Below are 23,290 nucleotides of genomic sequence, written 5' to 3'. Positions count from 1 at the left end.
ATTGTTTTTTACTAAACCACCAAAAACCAAATCATTTCAGCATCACAAAAACTTAACTTAAATAATAAACTGCTGTTTATACAATTTCGCTGCATTTTCAAATGATGTCCGAAATGATAAACAAGCAGATTGAATAACATTAATTCGTAGTCCTCCGTCAAACATGCGGTCGTGTCCTAGATCTCTTCTATTTTTTTTCTTCATCAATCAACGATATTTGCTAGCTTCAGATATCGTTGTTCGAAAAGTTCGTAGGAACAAAATCCACAAATTGTAACACAAAAAAATTGTGGTTGCATGAAACTTCTGAAATTTCGAATAAGGTATGTCAGATGTCAAAAACATCAAAAATGACAATCGATGTTCCGATTTAGGGCTGTCTTTTTTCTATCATATTTTCTGTATCAAACATTTATTCCATGTAACGGAGAAACATGTTATTTGCAAGCGGTGGGAAAATCTTGAACTAAAATTGTGTTTGAAAATAATCTGATATTATAATGACGACTTTTGGTAGAAGTACTAGGAATTTTATAGTAAAAGGTAATTTAAAAAGGGTCGATTAGGAGATCAATTAATGAACAGTTTTACGATTGGACTCATGAACGTGCGCTTAGTAAATTGTTAACAAAAAAAATTGGGCAGGACGAAGTTTAACAGGTCAACTTGTTTTGTATAAAAAAAAACATTGAAAAACACTTTTGTTGTAAAACATTCAGCCGATTATTTTGAAAAACAGTATATTGAATTGTAATAAACTACATTCAAGTTTTGGGAAACACATGTTTTTAAAGATACAATTGAAATTCTTCTCAACATGTCTGTATCACCGTAGTTTTATGTCCGATAGAGTAAAAATCGTGCAAAGTATGGCTTGAACAGTTCGCTCACTAGGTTGATTCTATAATAATAATAAAAATAATACTAGTTGATCATTAACAGTTGATCGTTGGTTGTCCGAAAACGATTGGCCGAAAATTACAATAAAAAGTTGAACAATTTGCTTTGATAACAACTTTGGGCGGTCATTTGCAGTACAAATTCTGTTTTCACAAGAAATTGACCTGCCTCAAGAAAACGTATACCACCTGTACAGTTCAACGTCCAGAAAATATTGCCCAGGCATGTTGCTCCGATACGCCAAATAGAAAGAAACAGCCTGTATTCTTCCCCAGCAAATTATCCATTAACCTCATTCTGTACCGGAACTTTGCGCTCAGAGTGAGAACTGACGGATGGTGCGGGCATAGTTGTTTAACGGCCGGAGAAATACGCACATAACAACGTGATTACGTGTATTGAAATCTGCCAAATTGTTGCGCAAAAACAGACCAAAATTTAAACACATAAATCACTACAAGCAACTTTCTTATTTCAATTCCATCAGTTTACGTCGTGACCCTTCAGAGTTTTCGATTCCGCAATCTGGATCCCGACAACCTTCCGGGTAGATCGAATATTGCTTCGATTGAACTAAATCGAATTCCAACCTTTCATCGTTGAGAACCTTTGCATATCGTTATTTAGCGAGAAACCGGCGAGTTTCAGAATGCAATTACAGTGTTCCTGGGAATCAGTCTTTTTCATCGTCGTTCCGTCGTTACGCCTCCCTGGTGCGGAAATACCTAAAGCTATAATCGTTCCTTCGAAGTACAGAAAAAAAACTCTCGCGCACATCGGAATCGGAAGTTGCTGGCAAACGCAAAATCACCACACGAAAATCCGTTTACACCGAACTCGTACGAAAACAGAGAGAGAGGAAAAAAACGCGATACCCGACCATGATTTATAGGGTGCAAAAAACACGAAATGAAATAGATTTGCACCCACAACACAACATCAACAACAACCGCACTTTCAACTCGCCTGTCGACCGCCATCCGATTACCGTTTACGTCACCGGCTGCCAGTCATAGTGCACACCCACATACATTCGTGCACACATACACAGCATCATTTTCCAACCAATTTTCCCCACCCGCTTCTGATTGACCGATCAATCCGATGTCGGTCTTCGCGGAAAAGTTGAAACAAACGCAGCGTGCTGCCAAATTGTTACTAGTGACGGTTAAAATAGCAAAACAAAGCGACGGAAGACAAAAAAATCCTTTTTTTTCCTGCGTGTTAATTCTTTTTTACGTTCCACGACCAAAGCGAAAAACGAAGTGACGAGCAAATAAATGAAAAATAAATGATCCCCCAGCAGAGATTGATTTGGGGAAACCCCAAATGAGATTGAAAATATTCATGACGCTGACGTCGGCTACGTAACCTCTGAATGGGTGTGCAGATGGTATGCGTAGATCTCCGTCTCTCTTTCCCTCTATCTCTCGCCCCCCTTGTCAACGTCTTAAGATCGAGGCCAAACAGACGATGGCATTAACGGTGAGTATTTTCCGAGAAGGTACTTCACTTTGATGAGTGTCATGTTTTCCTTTCGACGGCTTCGTTGAGCGACTTTCTTCTGGCCGACCCGGCGGCTAGCGGATTTAGGTCCTTCTTCATTATCGAGTAATTATGGGGAAACCGGTTGAAAAAATGGCCAAACTTCGCGAGAAGTGATTCACGCGGTGCCGGGCCAAAATTCGGCTTCTTGGCTCGGCGTTCGGCGAACGGCTTTCGGGTACTCATCGGCGCGGAGGCGTTTCGGATTAATTTATATAGTTGTGATTTTATTTGAAAATCTAGGAGGTTCTCTCTGAATGATGGTGAAGGATGAAATAATATTTAATTTAAAATACCATATCATTTAATTAGGGAATGAATATTACGTTGCAATCATAACACATGCTCTTGTTATTTTACCATCCATTGATTGCTACTGCGTTCGATATACAGTCTATCGCAAAATTGAGTGTACAAATGCTACTTGACGTCACTTTCCATTTATTTGGTATCAAATATTTTGAATACATTGATTCTTTTGGTGCATATTTATTACTCACACATTTGACTAGCTGCAATAAAATTCCGAGAAAAGTTTTTTGCTAATTGTATATTCCTAAAAATTGAAAACAATCTCTATTCTAGCCATCGCAAGTGTATACCTTAAACGGCCCTTAAAATTTTTCCGAAAAAAAATTAAGCAAGCAAGTTTATTTTCGAATTAGCGTACTTTTTTCATCAGTGATTGATGTTTGCATTTTGTTATCAACATGGCAAGTTAGATGAAAGAAATAGATATTGTTACACATACAATGCCAATAAATATGAATTGTCATGGATATACATTGCAGGAAATAGCAGATATAGTCGAAAGAACTCATTTTCCAGCAAATAAAATCACAAACAAGTGGAAATACGAAGGAAGATCTCCCAAGTAGAACACACAAACGTATCCTGTCTTCTGATGATGAACGAGTAGGGGAAGTGGGGGCATAGTGGTCGCCCTAAGGAATATGCCCATTTTCAGCACCCACCTACCGCTACAATTCCCGTTTTTCTAAGATTATTATAGTTTAACTCATTGTTGTTCAAAATAGCATACGGCTTTTACTATAGAAATTCAAAATAGTACATTTTCCATCATTAGAAAAAAAAAAAGGTGAAAAATCGATTTTTTGGCTTGGAGGTAAAGTGGTCACCTAGTGGGGTCAAAGTGGTCACTCGTACATATCAAGCTAAATGGGATACATTTACGCGTTTTTTTCGTCCAAATTTGTTCAAATCATATTCGATTTAGTAGGTAAAAGTATGAAATAAGCTTGATCTATTCACCTAGAGGAGTTCGGGTTGAGCATCGGTGCGGACTAGACGTGCTCGTTATTGCTCTATCTTTTCTCGTAGCAAGTGACGGTGTTTATTTGGTGTTTCGTTTAAAAATGTGATAATTTAATGTGAACATGTGCTTTCTGTCTAGATACAGAGGGATCCAGTGGAATTTGTTTCAATTCCCTGGATAATTCATGTTCGTTTGATCTATGACAGCGCAGTTCGCGCTCAAACGAAACCCATTCCAGGTTCCACCATTTCCCGAAGGCCACCCAATATATGGTGGGATAGCCAATGTTCCAAGCTTTATGTAGAAAAATCGAATGCATATAAAGCTTTTCGGAAACGTGGAACTCCTGAAAATTTTCAAACGTATTTAGCCCTTGAGAATCAGTTCAAAAATTTGATCAAAGGAAAAAAACGTGCTTATTGGCGAAATTTCGTGGGAGGTTTGTCACGAGAAACGTCAATGAAAAAATTATGGAAAATGGCTCGAAACATGAGAAATAGCTCTTCAACGAATGAAAGCGAAGAATATTCACATCGATGGATTTTCAATTTTGCACGGAAGGTTTGTCCCGATTCCGCTCCTGTGCAAAAAATTGTTCGAGATATACCACAAGATAGGTGCGATCTTGATTCTGAGTTTTCGATGGTAGAATTCTCTATTGCTCTCCTTTCTTGTACCAATTTCGCCCCAGGATCGGATCGAATTAAGTTCAACTTGCTGAAAAACCTCCCTGATGTTGCGAAACATCGCTTGTTGAATTTATTCAATCGGTTTCTGGAACATAATATTGTTCCAGATGATTGGAGACAAGTACGAGTTATAGCTATTCAAAAACCCGGAAAACCCGCGTCCGACTTCAATTCATACCGCCCAATAGCAATGCTGTCTTGTATACGGAAATTGTTGGAGAAAATGATCTTGTTTCGCCTTGATCGATGGGTTGAAACGAATGGCCTACTCTCAGATACACAATATGGGTTCCGCAGGGGCAAGGGGACGAATGATTGTCTTGCGTTGCTTTCTTCAGAAATTCAAATGGCTTACGCCGAAAAAAAACAAATGGCTTCAGTATTCTTGGACATAAAGGGGGCCTTTGATTCAGTTTCAATAGAGGTCCTGTCAGACAAATTACACTCTCGGGGTCTGCCGCCTCTATTGAATAATATGTTATATAACTTGCTTTGTGAAAAACATTTGAATTTTTCTCACGGGGGTTCGACAGTAAGTCGGGTCTCCTACATGGGACTCCCCCAGGGCTCATGTTTAAGCCCACTTTTGTACAACTTCTATGTAAGCGACATCGACAATTGCCTTACACAAAATTGCAGCCTAAGACATCTTGCAGATGATGGAGTGGTGTCTGTCGTAGGATCAAACGAATCCGACCTGCAAGGACCCTTACAAGATACTTTGAACAATTTTTCAACCTGAGCCGTTGGGCTAGGGATCGAATTCTCCACGGAGAAAACAGAGATGGTGGTTTTTTCTAGGAAGCATAGACCAGCAAAACCAAAGCTTCAACTTTTGGGTAAACCGATCACTCATGCTATGTCATTCAAATATCTTGGTGTCTGGTTCGACTCCAAATGTACTTGGGGGGCCCATATTAGGTATCTGAGTAAAAAATGCCAACAAAGAATAAACTTTCTCCGTACAATTATCGGCACCTGGTGGGGAGCCCATCCCGAAGATCTTATAATGTTGTATCGAACAACTATTCTCTCAGTGATGAAGTATGGCAGTTTCTGTTTTCAATCAGCTGCCAAAACACACCTCATTAAACTCGAGCGAATTCAGTATCTTTGTCTCCGTATTACGTTGGGATGTATGCCCTCAACGCATACCATGAGCCTCGAGGTTTTGGCAGGCGTACTCCCACTAAAAGATCGCTTCAATTTATTATCTCTTCGGTTCCTCATCCGGTGTAAGGTTATGAACCCATTGGTTATCGGAAATTTCGAGCAGCTGATCGAGCTAAATTTTCATTCTGGATTCATGAGCTCATATAATGAATTCGTCTCCATGCAGGTTGATCCTTCTTCGTATATTCCCAACCGTGTTTGTTTTCCTGACTACATCAATTCCTCTGTGCATTTTGATCTGTCCATGAAGCAGGATATCCATGGAATTCCAGGTTATCTTCGATCGGGGATCGTTCCTACGATCTTCGAAGCAAAGTATGGGCGTGTCAATTGTGATAATATGTACTTTACTGATGGGTCCTCTATGAATGAGTCCACAGGATTCAGGAGTGTTCAACAATTTTTTTAGCACCGCACACAGTCTTCAGTATCCTTGCTCAGTGTATATTGCTGAATTGGCAGCAATACACTGGGCGCTGGACAGCGTCGCCTCACGACCTGTTGAACACTATTACATTGTAACGGATAGTCTGAGCTCTGTCGAAGCTATCCGTTCAGTGAGGCCGGAAAAGCACTCGCCGTACTTCCTTGAGAGAATACGAGAAATTTTGAGTGCTTTATCCAGACGCTGTTATGTCATTACCTATGTCTGGGTCCCTTCACATTGCTCAATTCCGGGTAATGAGTGGGCTGACTCATTAGCAAAGGTAGGTGCAATTGAAGGCGAAATTTATCAGCGTCAAATCGCCTTCAATGAATTTTATTCTTTAGTTCGTAAAAATACCATCGTTAACTGGCAACGCAAATGGAACGAAGATGAATTGGGCCGGTGGCTCCACTCAATTATCCGTAAGGTTAGCCTCAATCCGTGGTTCAAAAGTCTGGACTTGAGTCGGGACTTTATTCGCACTTTCTTCCGACTCATGTCCAATCACTGTTCGTTAGACGCGCTGCTTTTTCGTTTTAATCTTGCCGACAGCAATCTCTGCGGTTGTGGCCATGGTTACCACGACATCGAACACGTTGTTTGGTCGTGCGAGTTGTATCTTGTCGCCAGATCGAATTTAGAAAACTCCCTTCGGGCCGGAGGAAAGCAGTCCAATGTGCCGGTGAGAGATGTGTTGGCTCAGTTAGACCTTGATTACATGTCCCAAATATATGTTTTCCTTAAAGCTATCGATCTTCGAGTGTGATTGTTCATACATCCTTTTCCCTTCCTTTTCGTCCTTCGCGAGCTATCGGTTCCCTTCCTACTAACATTAGAGTAACTTAAATTGTAAATACATATTAGATGTAAGGATAGTTTTAAGAATTGAGTGTGAAGTGTCAGTGTGAATGAGAATGTGAATGTGAATGTGAGTGCGAGTGTAAACACACATCTCCTTACATCCCATCCATTTCCTAATGAAAAAGTGTCACCCTTCTAAACTCGAGTCGACCGCGAGTAATCGGTTTCCTATTTCATTAACCATAGAATTAAGGAAACAACATGTTGATATATGCTAGATGAAATATAGTTAAGAGTTTGGCTCCATTAAACTTATGTAACTGAGCCTGTAAAAATAAACTGATTAATAAAAAAAAAAAATAATTCATGTAAATGGTAAATGCAAAATATGTTGGTGTGGTCGCGTCCGTTGTCTGCTTGGTAACGACATGTTGGTTTTTTTCATCGCGTGTTTATTTTGTATATGCGTATGCATATTTCGGAATACAGAAGATAGGGCATGAGAACGTTTGAGTGTTAGTTTTTTTTCGGTATCGAGTGCGAAGTTATAATGTCGTTGTGACTGTATCACACCGAAAGAATCATCGACAGGGATGGACTGAGCAGGAAGCTGCATGAGAGGTGTTTTTTGTATTCATTCTCTCATATGGAGAACCTGTTTGTACGCAGCGATCCACACAGAGACACATAATCCGTGAGAAACTGTGGACAGAGAAGGTGGAGATGAAGAGAGCGTTACAGAATCGGAAACCAAAGCAATAATTCACGAGCATGCAGTGGCGTCAGCTAAGTTTTATTTCTTTCGTATACATTCATTATATAAATTCTTTTGTTGCATAATTGTTTAATCTTTTAATTCTTCAATTCTCCAATTTAATTTCTCAATTCCGTAATTTTTTTTTCTTGAATGTGTTTATTACTTCCTCATTAACTCTTCATTCTTAAATACTTTAATTCTTCATTTCTTTAATTTTCAATTCATCAATTCCGTCCCGCCGTCGCTAACGGAATATATCGCCAGTGCGAATCATTTGGGGGAGTTCTCTCGGTTACCTTCTCAGGTTTCCCAAATATACCTTTCCGCCATCGCAACTGGAGTTCTACTGGAGTTCAAACTCGCGATGATCAGCGATATAAATTTCCGGTCTGGGGTTCTCTCGATTACCTTCTCAGGTTTACTAAAGATATCTCTCCTACGTTGCGATTGGGTTTCGATGAAAGTACGTGTCATAAATAATAAACAATAAATAATCATTGTAATGTACGTTGTAATTTTGTAATTCTTCCTTCTCTAATTTTTTAATTGTTTAATTATTCATTCTTCAATCATTTAATTCTTTTACTCTCCAGTTCTTTAGAGTTCTTAAAGGAGTTGTGTATGACCTTCTCAGGTCAGGAAAAATATCTATGTACTACGAACAATGAATAACGAAATGCATGACCGGTCCGATAAGAGTATACATTTTCTTCAAATCTTGTTTCGCCGAATAGTTGAGAGTTCTTCTGGCCTTCAGGCGATAAATATCATACTAACATTCCTTTCCTTCCCCTGGTGACTGTAAGGACGTGGCCGGCGTCGTTATGGACCATTTAAAGCTCGAATCACCGAAAATTGCACAACGAGAATGATTTGCTAGTCCCAAGCGTCATTCTGTGTGTTCTTTGTGCAATTTGGTTGGTTCAGGTCAATCACGGAGAGCAACTACGAATTGTACAGTCTACCCAAGCTCAAGCTCAAGCTCAATAAGCTTGGTCTATTCACCTAGAGTCTCAATTCAAATTTTCTCATGCATACAAAAACATTGTAAGAAACACATAACGTTCCGTACAATGAGGCATGGTTTAATTGGAGTGGCATAGTTTTCCAGGGTCAAAGTCACAAAAGGAACCTCTTCAAGAGCAGAATGTGATGAGATATATTAGCTTCAATAAACATAACATTGTAAGTCGTTATGCACCTATGACCACTTCAAACATCAAAGTAATTTCTATATAGATACCATGCGCACAGAACTACGGCCGAATGGCTATTGAAGGAGCAATTTCTGTTTTTATTTATATTTCGACATGCGACAGCTCTACTGAAGTACAGGGTGACTCAAAATTCATCAAATTCTTCAAACATAAGGTGCCTATCAATACGGTGTCATGAGTCAATACTTATACTACCAAACAAGCAGGTGACCACTTTGCCCTCACTACCCCTAATTATGCGAGCATTGCGAAAGAACCCTATAACAAACATTCCTAAATTGACTACCGAAGTGGCCGGCATCATTGAAAGACCTGTCAACGCAGATACTGTCCGGAGAGCAGCATACAGGAAATTAAATATCTTGGCGTGATTATTGATGACAAACTCAAGTTCAACACTCACATTGACACTGTCATCAAGAAAATTGCCAAAAAGTATGGAATTTTATGTCGATTGAAAAACGATTTGACCATTCACAGCAAAATACTACTGTACAAATCAATCATCTCTCCTCATCTGGACTTTTGTTCTTCCGTTCTATTTTTAGCCAATGACACACAATTATCGGGGTTACAGAGCATGCAGAATAAAATAATGCGATTAATTCTTAAATGTAATAGGTTCACTTCCTCATCTTTGATGCTGGACGCTCTGCAATGGTTATCCGTGAAGCAAAGAATTGTTTATTTAACTATGGTGTTCATTTTTAAAGTAGTTAACGGTTTGCTGCCTCGATATTTGAGTGATCGAGTTGAAAGAGGAAGTGATTGTCATAAATATAACACTAGAAACGCGAATGAATTGAGAACCCCTAATTTCTTCACAAAATTCGTTGTTCGTCAAAGGAATAAATGTTTTCAACTCGATGCCAAGACATATTAAATGTGCAACAACACTTACAGAATTTAAAAGGCACTGTAATTCACACATTAAAGCTGTGTTTTCTTAACAGCCGAACAATTTTTTTTAAATTTTTTGACGAAGATTGTAACTGACGAAGTTTTATACGAACGGATAATTTAGTGTGAAAAGTTTATTGTAGAATTTTTATATATATTTTTTTTCAATAAATACTGTACCTGACGAAGTTTTTTTCAACGGATTATACTGTGTAGAATTTGTTGAACTGATTTTAATTTTCTTTTTAAGAAAAACTTAAATTGTACACTCAATTTTGCCACGTCTTACATGGAGATTTTTCGTTTGTATATTAAATATGAAGTAGAAATATGACAATTTTAATTTTTTTCTTATCACTACATGAAAGTAAAATGGATCAATATTACGATGAATATGAGTCGCATTTTTTAACCCCGAAAAACTTAAAAAGACAACATGAGAAGTATACCTAATTTTGCGATAGACTGTAAATATTAAGCACTTTGATACTGGAGCGCCCACAGTACCATCAGTACTCGATTCTATTATGTTTTGACATTACTTGGTCTTGAGACTGTTACCGTTACTTTTTTGTGGTGGAAACCTAGTTATAGTCGATTTTGTTTATTCGAAAATTATGGGAGCAGAGAGAAGAAAATTGATTTTGGACATTCACATCAGAAATAAAATGGGCTTGACCACGTAGGAAAACATAGGAATCGTTGAAATCGGCTAAAAAATACCGTTTACGATGTCCACTAATGTTTTCTGGAATGAGGAACAGTCGTTAAAATGGATCAAACTACGCATCGTAGAGGAACTTACGATTGGAAGCTGCGTTTAACATCAGGGCCCGAGCTCTCACACATCGGCTCAAACAACCTATTGCACCTATTGGAACATAGATTTAATGGGTTGTCTTCTCTACAGTCTTGATGTGGTGCCCAATGATTTCTTTTTGTTCCCAAACATCTTGAATAAACTACGTGGTCAACGATTACCGATGCCAGAAGAAGCGGTTGATGCGTTTAAAACAGGTGTTTTGCGGAGTGCAAAAATTATAAAACGTCGAGATCTGGTGTCCTTCCGAAAAAAAAAATTGGCTGAAAATCGACCTTCTGTGACTTAGCCTGAGTGGTGCGGACAAAATAATTATCGAATTTAAAGAACCGACCATGTACATTTTTTTTATTGACGCAAATAATTACCTGTACAAAATTTCAGCTCAATCAGACATGATTTAGGGGTGCACTCAAAGCTTTGATTTTTTGGTCACTCAGGCGAAGTCCCAAAAGGTACGGCTAAATTTTTTTTTCGAGATAACATCTGAACTCACATTTCTTTTTTTTTTTATTAAATCGTTTATTTTTACAGGCGCAGTTACATAAGTTTTAAAGGAGCCAAACTCTCAACTATATTTTAACTAGAATATATTAACATGTTTCCTTAATTCTATGGTTAATAAAATAGGAAAACGATTACTCGCGGTTGACTCGAGCTTAGAAGGGTGACACATTCTCATTAGGAAAAGGATGGGGTGTAAGGAGATTGTAACAATGTTCACACTCATACTCACATTCTCATTCACACTCACACTTCACACTCAATTGTTAAAACTATCCTTACATCTAATATGTATTACAATTCAACTTATTCTAATGAAAGGAACCGCTATCTCGCAATGAACGAAAAGGATGGGAAAAGGATGTAATAACGTTCACACTCGAAGATTGATAGTTTTATGGAAAACATATATTTGGGACACGTAATCAAGATCTAGCCGAGCCAACACATCTCTCACCGGCACATTGGGTTGCCTTCCTCCGGCCCGAAAAGAGTTTTCTAAATTCGATCTGGCAACAACAAATCCCTCGCACGACCAAACAACGTGTTCGATGTCGTGGTAACCTTTGCCACAAACACAGATATTGCTGTCGGCAAGATTAATACGAAAGAGTAGCGCATCTAACGAACAGTGATTGGATATGAGCCAAGAGAAGGTGCGAATAAAGTCCCGACTCAAGTCCAGACCTTTGAACCATGGTTTAAGGCTAACCTTAGGGATAATCGAGTGAAACCACCGGCCAAAATCTTCGTTCCACTTGCGTTGCCAGTTAGCGATGGTATTTTTGCGGACTAAAGAATAAAATTCATTGAAGGCGATTTGATGCTGATAAATGTCGCCTTCAATCGCACCCACCTTTGCTAATGAGTCAGCCCTCTCATTACCCGGAATTGAGCAATGTGAAGGGACCCATACAAAGGTGATGACATAACAGCGTCTGGATAAAGCACTCAAAATTTCTCGTATTCTCTCAAGGAAGTACGGCGAGTGCTTTTCCGGCCTCACTGAACGGATAGCTTCGACAGAGCTAAGACTATCCGTTACAATGTAATAGTGTTCAACAGGTCGTGAGGCGACGCTGTCCAGCGCCCAATGAATTGCTGCCAATTCAGCAATATACACTGAGCAAGGATTCTGAAGACTGTGGGAGGTGCTGAAAATTTCGTTGAACACTCCAAATCCTTTGGACTCATTTATAAAGGACCCCTCAGTAAAGTACATATTATTACAATTGATACGCCCATACTTTGCATTGAAGATCGTAGGAACGACCCCCGATCGAAGATAATCTGGAATTTCATGGATTTTCTCCTTCATGAACAGATCAAAATGTACAGAGGAATCGATGTAGTCAGGAAAACAAACACGGTTGGGAATATACGAAGAAGGATCAACCTGCATGGTGATGAATTCATGATATGTACTCATGAATCCGGAGTGAAAATTTAGCTCGATAAGCTGTTCAAAATTTCCGATCATCAATGGATTCATAACCTTACACCGGATGAGGACCCGAAGAGATAATAAATTGAAGCGATCTTTTAGTGGGAGTACGCCTGCCAAAACCTCGAGGCTCATGGTATGCGTTGAGGGCATACATCCCAACGTAATACGGAGACAAAGATACTGAATTCGCTCGAGTTTAATGAGGTGTGTTTTGGCAGCTGATTGAAAACAGAAACTGCCATACTCCATCACTGAGATAATAGTTGTTCGATACAATATTATAAGATCTTCTGGCTGGGCTCCCCACCAGGTGCCGATAATTGTACGGAGAAAGTTTATTCTTTGTTGGCATTTTTTACTCAGATACCTAATATGGGCCCCCAAGTACATTTGGAGACGAACCAGACCCCAAGATATTTGAATGACATAGCATGAGTGATCGGTTTACCCAAATAGTTGAAGTTTTGGTTTTGCTGGTCTATGCTTCCTAGACAAAAACCACCATCTCTGTTTTCTCCGTGGAGAATTCGATCCCTAGCCCAACGGCTCAGGTTGAAAAATTGTTCAAAGTATCTTGTAAGGGTCCTTGCAGGTCGGATTCGTTTGATCCTACGACAAACACCACTCCATCATCTGCAAGTTGTCTTAGGCTGCAATTTTGTGTAAGGCAATGGTCAATGTCGTTTACATAGAAGTTGTACAAAAGGGGGCTTAAACATGAGCCCTAAGGGAGGCCCATGTAAACTCACATTTCGTTTTATACATTTTTAAGTCATTTGACATCGAAAACATTTTTTCCATTTTCTAATTTCATTCACAGCTCTCCTTCCCTCTCCCTCGAAATTGTTTCTAGGAACGAAAAATCAAAACTGTGATTTGAGTGATTTGAGGCACCCCTAAATGAAGTCCGATTGAGCTAAAGTTTAGCATAGCAGCCATTCCATGCCAAGCCGAAATAATGGTTCTCAGATTTTCGTCAAAAGTGGTAGTTTTGTTCTTTATCGCAATCTATTGGACCCGTATTTTTTTTTAATTTTTTTGATAGAGAGACCATTTTTATTTAAGGGTGGTCCGAAAAAATCCATTTTTTGCATTTTTGCCAAACATGACTTTTTTCAAAAAAAAAATTTGGTTTTTTATAGTTTTCATGATCTCTGGACCAAAGGCGCTATATTTTTTTATATTTCTTTTCTGGAAAGCTGAGGATTTTTCACATAACATAATTCGAAACCAGAGAGGCGTTTGCTTTCTTTTTTTAGTTATGATTTTTCAAAGTTAACCGATGGTTCGAAAAATCAATTTTCTCTTCTTTTTTCCCAATAATGAATAAAAATAATGAATTTTCGTGTTTTTTTTTTATGTTAGTAATAAAGTAAAGTGTTCCGGTATTATGGTTTTTGTTTAAGGTATATTTGAGGATATATATGAGCTTCTATTTTTTGAGTGCACGAATAACAGCTGGATGTGTAGATGTTGTCTGAAAATCGGTACCTTGCTGGTGGTATCGCTGCATGGCTTCGAGAAAAATGCGTTTAAAAATTCGTACAACAACACTATATCCCTTGAGGTGACCTCATACTTTTGGCTGTAACTTTCCAACGAAATCAAATATCGAAAAACCCTTTAGGACAACATTTCTGAGCGCATAAGCTTCCCAAAAGAGCAAAAGAAAAAAATCGATTTTTTCGACTTAACCCTTAAAAGATAGACAAAAAACAGGAAGTGGGTTATATCTATGGTATAACCGCAAGGGTGACGTAGGACTATCGTTCATTTAGAGATCATTTGTTTGAAGTTGAATCTGAATTCATTCTGAATGAATGAATATATGGGGGACTTCGAAAACGAGAGCGTTACGTTGGAGGCACAAGGTTTTATGCATCCAATATTGGATACGGAAATATCCTACTGATGGGGAAGAATAATCTTCAGAAGCTATTCTGTTAATTGCGATTGATTGAAAAATCACGAAACCAAATGTATTTGGTCACAGTGTTACATGGATAGAAAACATTAAAATAAACTCTTTCACATGAATGTAATTTTAAATTCCCAGAGGAACTGGCAGATTATTTTCAGTAACGATTAGATATTTCCACATTTTCCTCGATACTGGAAGCCCACCAGTGGTTAATGCTAACTCGATAACCATCTGTTAATAGCACTTGATTGAAACATATTTGGTCACAGTATTACATGGATAGAAAACATTTAAATAAACTCTTTCACATGAATGTATTTTTAAATTCCCAGAGGAACTGGCAGATTATTTTCCGGATTTTTCAGAATGGCATCCAAACGGAAAGAATTCCGCGCGTGTATGTGTGTGTGTGTGTGTAGCGGCTGCTTCGAGATCTTCCCGGGGAACCGTTTGTGGCATCACTCTCCTCCTGATGGATTCCCTTCTGACCTAAGGTGCACAAACAGGATCTTGGTGACACAGTTCATCCGCGATTTCATGATAAACGAAGAGCTACACCACAATAGCGACAACATGCTCCAATCGCTGTTTAATTAGAACTGAGTGGATTTCCGAACGGCGCTCGCTTATATACTGATTGGTGATTTCAATAGCCTGTTTTGAAAGCAATTTTAAGACTATTGAAACAAGTTTTTGGATCAGAAAGTAACAAGTATACAACGCGTAGACATTTGATGTATCGAATGAAGTGTTTATCATACCATTTTGTGCAGTTGTTTAGGAGCTATTAACGCTCAAAATCTCGGTCTCCGGCGTAACGCTTTCGTTCTCGAAACTTTGATTTTACACTCCGGTATAGAAATGAAAGACGTAGTCCTACGTAAAAAAATCTTTGTTCTACAAAGTTGTTTAAAATAACTGGGGCTACAACATTGTCGAACTATGTTTACTTCTATCTGTCAAAATGAGAAAGTTAGATATTTTTTTTGACAACATTAAAAAGAGCGCTCCATTAAATGTAACAACTTTGTCGAAGACAATTTTCGTCTAAAGAATAACTGTTGTGCTCTAGATGCAAATTTCCACTTAAATACATTGGATACAATACATTGGTTGATCCAATCACAACCGCCGCATAAGTTTTTCTGGTATGAAGCAACACTTAAGAAAACACTGAATACATGATACGATGATGTAAAACATTATTTGTTTTCGATTCACTGGTTCTGGGTTTATAAAATTTATTAGTTAATTCCCCATTGCGGAACCATTGAGCACGAGGCACAACCATGTACTTGCAACCAGATTTCCCCCGAATCAGTTGAACGATTAGCTTTTGTTGAACACAATTTGCTCGTTGCTTGCGAAGGACCCTTGCTATGCTTGCCAAACCGAATCTTAGACAAACGCAAACGATATGCGAATCCAACGCCTAAAACACACCTGTTTACACCCCCGTGAACAAACAACCCGACTTCGGGGAAAGCGGGATAGTGAATTTTCACTCTGTTCAACGCACAGTTCAAAGTTGCGGAGAAACGAATCGTGTATCTGACATTACGATTTGAACTTCACAAAACCGTCTGATGGCTTCTAGAATGTTGACCTCGTTTTTCTCATCTAGTTCCAATGGATTTCAAGGCTGGATGCCTCTGCTTGTGCTTGCGATAGCATGCGATTTGCTCACGTGCATTTGAAGGCAAAGTTTTGCGCAATACAAATCTCACCCTGGAAGGAACAACTTTGCAAACCTGCATAACCACTGCCGGCTGTTAGTTGTTAGTTAACGTAGAATAATGCAATGTGTGAATTGAAGGAAACATAATACCATAGCTAGCAGATGGGAGGATAAGATACCTCTCCAATGTGCGTCATACGGTCGAACCAGATTCACGTGGGACCGTCTTGATTAATTATTAATAAGCTGCGTCAGGGAGTTAAACAAATTTTCAACATCAATCGGGAAAATGAAATCATAAACAAAAACACAACGCCACCGGCATCCGAAAAAAACACAATGGTACCGGAAATCTACGGTGGTGATCGAAAAACGAACCACCAAAAACAAATAACAGCATTCCCGCTTGTAGCAGTGGAGGAAAAAAAAACAACAAATGGGAGAAAATTCCTTCGACTTTATTTTATATTTCATGGGAAAAAGCACGGTTAGTTTATGTGTACACAAACGCAATAACGAGCCGTTGAAAATTTGGCGCACCAGAGCACTTTTCGCGCTAGATTGAAGATAATGGGAATGCTCGGTTGGAAAGCGGAATTGGATCTGCACTGCAATGCGCTTCCAATTGCCCGTTTCGGAGGTGCGTTTTTGTCGCCGCGCCACCTGATCGACTGACAACGGTCGGGGGGGATGGTTGCGCACGCTGGATTGGCACCAACTGTAGTTGAAAGGTGGTTTGGAGGAAGATTAATTATTGTACAAAAACGTGAGGAAGCTCGTCAGAGGCCTTGGATTTATCTGCGTAACTGTTCTGATATTATTTATTTAATCCAATGGAATACACTTCACACAATTAATTCAAGAATATACAAATGAATGAGACTTCTCGTCCACAGAAACTATAAATAATTGGACCGACATGAATAATAAAAATTTCAATCCAGTCTAAAAATAAAATTGTTCTTAAAAAATCAATCTGTTTAACTAGCTTATACAATTTTTGCGCATAAATATAACAAAACAATCAGTTGTTTAGGGTAAAATTACTCCATAACAAATTCAATCAGAGCAAGACTCGAATTGTGTATATAATTGCGTGGGGTACTTCCAAACTATAACCGGCCTTCGAATTCCGCACAATTTGCTATTTCGCATGCCGAAGCCAAAATGTCGATGCGTGGAGTGTTTTGCCAAATAATTTGTTTATTCATAAATATTTGGCCTTACCAATTAATAAACATTAGGAGGAAACACAACACAACAGAGAAACTATACACTGAGAAAAACAATTGAGGAGTTCAACTAATTTCAAGATGGAAAGACCTCTATTCAGAATTAGGATGCTCACTTTCGGACTCATATTCAAAACGCCATGAACGATCGTTTTCAAAAAGTTTGCTTCCCTTATGAGTAGATTTGATTATTCCTCACAGTGCTAAATTGCATCGATGTTATGGTCTGTCAACTGTTCCGGCACAAAACATGACATGAGATTACGAAGTCCGAAAAACTCAATGAAAATGAGTTGTCTGGAGGATCTTCAATACCACTTCAATAATTCAATAAACGATGTAGTTTAAATAATATGAAATCGTTTGCTAAAATTTGACGTTCAATGAAATCATTTCATCTACGAGATGAGACAAATACCTACAACAAAATAAAGAAGGCTGAAATCGGACCATCCCTTCTTCGGGTTTTTCGCTTACGAGCAGATTTAGCTTTCCATTTTTATTTACATAGATTTTTGTTCTTGTCGGGCACTTCAATTCACGATACTCACAGTTTGACGTATTACTTTTCAGTGTACATTTAAAAGAAAAAAATGTACACCTCTCATTTTATAGCTGTATGCGTGTAGAATGATTCCTTTTTTTTATTTTGACGTTTGCTATTCGGTTCTCGAAATAACGTCAAAGTATTCGCATGAAGGATCGACAAAATTGTTGGAGTTTCACAGAAAACGGTGCTGCGGGCCGAGAAGCACACCAGGCTGAAGATGGAAACTCCGAAACGCATCGTTATGGCACCCGCCATGTTTTTGGTGCCAACATCTCAAACGTCAGAAGTATTTGTCTTCTTCAAAACAGCGATTCGCGTTGACGGCATTGAGCTTCGTTTAATAGTTAAAGGAGCGTCAAAGAATACCCCTTTTTAAGTAGGAATGAACGTTTTCAAAATTAAAATTATGAATGAAAATTAGCTTCTCCATATCAAATTAGTATTCTATTCAAATTAAAAACATTTTTGTTTGCGGGTGGGGAAAAAGTCTCATACGAAAGTTGATTATGAAGATCACGGAGAGCAACTACGAATTGTACAGTCTATCCAAGCTCAAGTTCAAGCTCATACGAAAGTTGATTATGAAGACAACTTTATATTATAACGATGTTGGAATTGTATAGCCATATGATTGAATGAAAGTCAGAAATACGTGTTTCAAGTAATTGAATAACATGATGTGAAAATTTTCATTCAAATTTAAAAATTTAAAAACCGGCTTCATGTCTTCTAATCTGATAGAGATTACACTAACGAGTAACGAGTCGCCACCAGACGTCGACACTATTTGCTGTCATCGCGAATTACCAAATTACCACCATCTGACATATCGTGATGTCGATGATGAACAGCAGAGGGATAGTGAGATAGGCGGTGACGGTAGGTAGAGTGAGATAGCGATAATCGTGCCATACACCTGCCGAAACGCGACTACAGACAGAACACGACGGCCAAACAACGATCCCGGAAGCAGTGTATGGATTTGCTTACAAGTTCGATTACGTCGTTATATAAATATGACGAAAAGTGCAGCTCCCGGGTCGGGAGTTTTTCCATTGCGTCGGGAAGGGAAAAGGTGGACAACATCCTCAATGCCATGAAACTATCCAAGTTCTCCAAAAAATCCCTGTTTGACAAGCCATCTGCAACTGGAAAGACGATATTTTCATCGCCACCGAGATTATCTACCAGAACATACAGGTCAAGAGATGCCTGGAGGAACTTCTACTGACTTTCCTGAGCATTAAAAAAGACGATGAAATGGAATGCCGAAAATAACGTGATTGCCTAGATGCGAATGAACTGAAAAGTTTAAAGCCTCTTAAAGTCAAAAAGAAGAAGAAGAAGACGTGATTGGAGTGTCCAAAGATCACAACACCTCCACGCCTCAAAGCTCCGCCCGTCCCTATAATATGATGCCATTTTCAAGGGACACTTGAAGACGACTCTAAAAAACGGTTTAAAGCGAAAGACAGTTCAAAGCAAACTAGCGTTCTGCTGTTCTGTTCTGTTCTGTTCTGTTCTAAAGGCTGATTTAGACGATGCCAGTCAGCGCTCTAGTTGAAGTATCCAGTGAACAGAGAACAGACGCTCTGTTCAAGTTACTTGTACCAGTATCGAACAAGTAATTGGCCTCGAACTTGAACAGAGTGTCTGTTCTCTGTTCACTGGATACTTCAACTAGAGCGCTGGCTGGCATCGTCTAAATCAGCCTTAAGTCGACAAGACTCGAGATGGAAAATGTAAGGTGAAAAAATTTTAAATCTGTGACGTCACAGATTTTGTTTATGTACGTAACTTTTCTTATAATAGTTCACTACATAGGAAATATTTGTTATTAAAAGTGATGAAATGAAATAAACGAACTAGTTTTTTTTCTCAACTCTTTCCCGTACAACATCGAGTCTCACTCGTGTGTACTTGCATAACATAGCGCGCAGGAACGCTCAGTAGAGTAGTGAAATCACTTGATGTGTGACGTATTAAATAATACGGGAAGGGGTTATATCAATGCTAGCGTTGAAAATCATAAGGGCCCAACTGACAATTTAAGCAGCAACTGAAATGGCCTGGCCGGGTAAGGGAGTAAAAAGTGCCCCCAAACCAAATCACCAGCTCTATGGCAAATATTGTATAGTATATTAAATAAGAAATTTTGGCGTTTTATTTGAACCCCTATGTGGTTTGACGTAGGATCTATAGTGGAAAACGTACTTTTTCGTTTATTTCACGCCATTTTCAAAAGCTTCGAGATAAAAATTTGAAAAAAAAATCTGAATGTGCATCTTACTACGGTGTCACAAGAAAAATTATCAAAACAATTTTTTATCAAAAATTGAAGTACTAAAAAAAATATTGGATTTTTGATATTTTTTTTTTATTTAGAGATTCTGTACTATTTTAATTCATATTTAAATGTGTTCCTACGGCTTTTCTAGATATGTGTTATTTTTTTCAGTGTTGCGCGGTACAAAAAAAAATATTTCCAAAGGGTTTGGCTGGGTAAGGAGTAAAAAGCCTTTGAACCAAATCACTAACTGTATGTAAAATATATATATTTTTTTTATCCCTTTTGTTTATTTTAGGCTCATTAGCATTTTAGCTGTAACAGAGCCGAATTTTAATCGTGTACATGTCATATGTTTATCATATCTATAATTAGCACATTACACAGTTGCCATGTTTTCGGCGTTAGAGTATTCCCTTCTATACCATTGCATATGGTACACATTTACACAGTTGCCATATAGGCGTAAGAGTTTTCGTTCTGTTCTTCCATTATCCAGTTAGACCGGACAGCGGAGACAGTTGATTGATCATTGTTGAGTTATTTATAGAACAGCAGCCCGATGTTTCTTGCAGAGCAGAGCAGTTGTATGGATGAATCGATCTTATTTCGACCGTGAATCGATCTCCATCGCTGATGATTGTTGCGTGGACGTAGTTATTCTGTAACAACACAGAGATGGTCAATGAGGGCCCTGAGTTTTGAACCCACGATCGATCGCTTACTAAGCGAACGCGCAACCAATGTGGCTACGGAGACCCCGTAAATATGTAAAATATTGTACAGAGTACTAAATAAAACATTTTGGCAGTAGTACCATATATTTGAGTCCTTATATGGTACACCATAGGATCTACAGTGAAAAATGCACCAAAATGCACCAAATGCACCATGCAAAATACTGAAAGGTGTATCGATAAATATCTTCAAACAATTTTTTCATCAAAGAATGTAATTATTAAAAAAAATAAATATGCGGTACAATAAAATTTAATATATTTTCTGGCATTTCGAAATTTTGAAAAAAAATATAACTTTGAGACCCTGTTCTGTTTTAATTTTTATTTAAATGCGTTCGTATGTGTCTTTTTTTTCTACATGTGGTGCAATTTTTTCTTGAATGTTTAAGAGCATTGCGAGACACAAGCATAATTTTCTCCATCATCTGCATTATTATTTTTATTTTCTTGAAACTGATTATTTTATTGTATTCGTGGTTTTCAATTGTAAGATTAAAATAAAAGAAATAATAATAATTTGGATGTATTTAAGTGTTTTTCTCATTAATCCGAATGATCTTTCCACAAGGACTTTATTTTTTCTCACAGAGCTCTATCGTACTGCTGTCTCCTATGAATTTGGTAAACAATCTAAATCCGATGTAAAGATAATCTCATATATTTCATGATATGAGAATAAATCTTTGTACATCCCAATGCTCTAAATATACCGACAAAATTTAGATATATAAAAAACAAAATTTAAATAAATATCAGAGTAGTACTGGGTCTTTAAATTCAAAATAAGCTAAAAATTCCCAAAGGCCAAAAAATATTTTTTTTCGCGCAATCCTTTCAAAACTTCAAGGAAAAAAAACGCTATATGTGGAAAAACAATACATACGAATGCATTTAAATAAAAATTAGAGCAGAGTGGGTCTCAAAGTAATATTTTTTTCAAAATTTCGAAATGCCTGAAAATATATATAATTTTTTTGTACCACGAAAAACACTCTAAAAATTCTCAAAAAAAAATCACATATACCTAAAATAGACGTAGGAAGAAATTTGAATACAAACTAGAGTAGTACTGAATCTCAGAACAAAAAAAAATAATTTAAAATTAAAATTAAAATTAATTTATTTTTTTTAATATTTGATTTTTTGATGAAGAGATTGTTTGAAAATATAGATCGATACACCTTAGTAAGATGTACTTTGAGTATTTTTTTTCCATATTTTTGTCTCAAAGCTATTGAGAATGGCGTGAAAAAAACGAGAAGGTGCATTTTTCACCATAGATCCTATGGTGTACCATATAAGGACTGAAATATACTACTGCCAAAATGTTTTATTTAGTAGTCTATACAATATTTTCCATACAGCTGGTGATTTAGTTTGAAGGCACTTTTTTCTCCCTTACCCAGCCAGACCCTTTGGAAATATAAAAAAAAATATTTTTTTGTGCCGTGCAACACTGAAAAAAATCTGAAAAAAATCACACATATCTAGAAAAGCCGTAGGAACACATTTAAATATGAATTAGAGTAGTACTGAATCTCTAAATCCCAAAAAAAAAAAATTTCAATGTTTCAATATTTTTTAGTACTTCAATTTTTGATAATTTTTTTTTCATTATTTTTCTTGATACACCGTAGTAAGATGCACATTCAGTTTTTTTTCAAATTTTAATCTCGAAACTTTTGAGGATGGCGTGGAAAAAACGCAAAAGTACGTTTTTCACTATAGATCCTACGTCAAACCACATAGGGGTTCAAATAAACCGCCAAAATTTCTTTCTTAATATCCTATACAATATTTGCCATACAGCTGGTGATTTGGTTTGGGGGCTCTTTTTACTCTCTTACCCGGCCAGGCCCTTCTAGTATTATTGAGATGTTCTAAACATAATTTTACTTCTCGATAAGTTGGCCAAAAAGGTAAATGAACAAGGTCATAATCACAGAATCGTTTGTTCCTTTGACGGAGAAACATTTGACAGTGTATGGGAAAAAAGGTTGCAAGTTTTTTCATGTGCAATGCACTTGGAAAATAATTTTGATTGACTCCGTATGACCTAGTTTGAAACGAGAAGTTTTCCGCTTGCGTCCTAGCTTTAGTCGAACAAAGTGTTCAGCACCCTAATTGTGAAAAAAGTAATTACAATTGCAGGCAAGAGATAAACTTCCATGAAGTTGATCTAAAATCCAAACATAGTAGACAATAGAATACTAATTCTTATGTAAGAAGAAATCAAACATTTTATTTCGTGACATGTTCTGTTTTATTTTTGAATGATGAATGTAATACGAAAAATATTTCTTGAAATATGTAATTAGTTTCTGCATATCCTCTTTCAACGTTATTCGTTGACACATTCAATTTTGTACCATTTGAGTAACTGACTGGTATGCCTGATATGTGAACTTCCTATCTTCCTGGCTACT

The 23,290-nt window shown here is 37.6% G+C and overlaps 1 protein-coding gene across 2 annotated transcripts in view; it reads left to right on the top strand.

Moving 5' to 3' along the window:
• Nucleotides 1-23,290, top strand: part of LOC129764372 (uncharacterized) — a 330,024-nt gene that overhangs the window by 205,814 nt on the left and 100,920 nt on the right. The gene's annotated exons all lie outside the window — the stretch shown is intronic.

The sequence above is a fragment of the Toxorhynchites rutilus genome, chromosome 2, assembly GCF_029784135.1.
Source record: "Toxorhynchites rutilus septentrionalis strain SRP chromosome 2, ASM2978413v1, whole genome shotgun sequence".
NCBI lineage: Eukaryota > Metazoa > Arthropoda > Insecta > Diptera > Culicidae > Toxorhynchites > Toxorhynchites rutilus.
The sequence above is the reverse complement of the archived record's forward strand: the minus strand, read 5'-3'. Positions and strand labels throughout refer to the sequence as shown.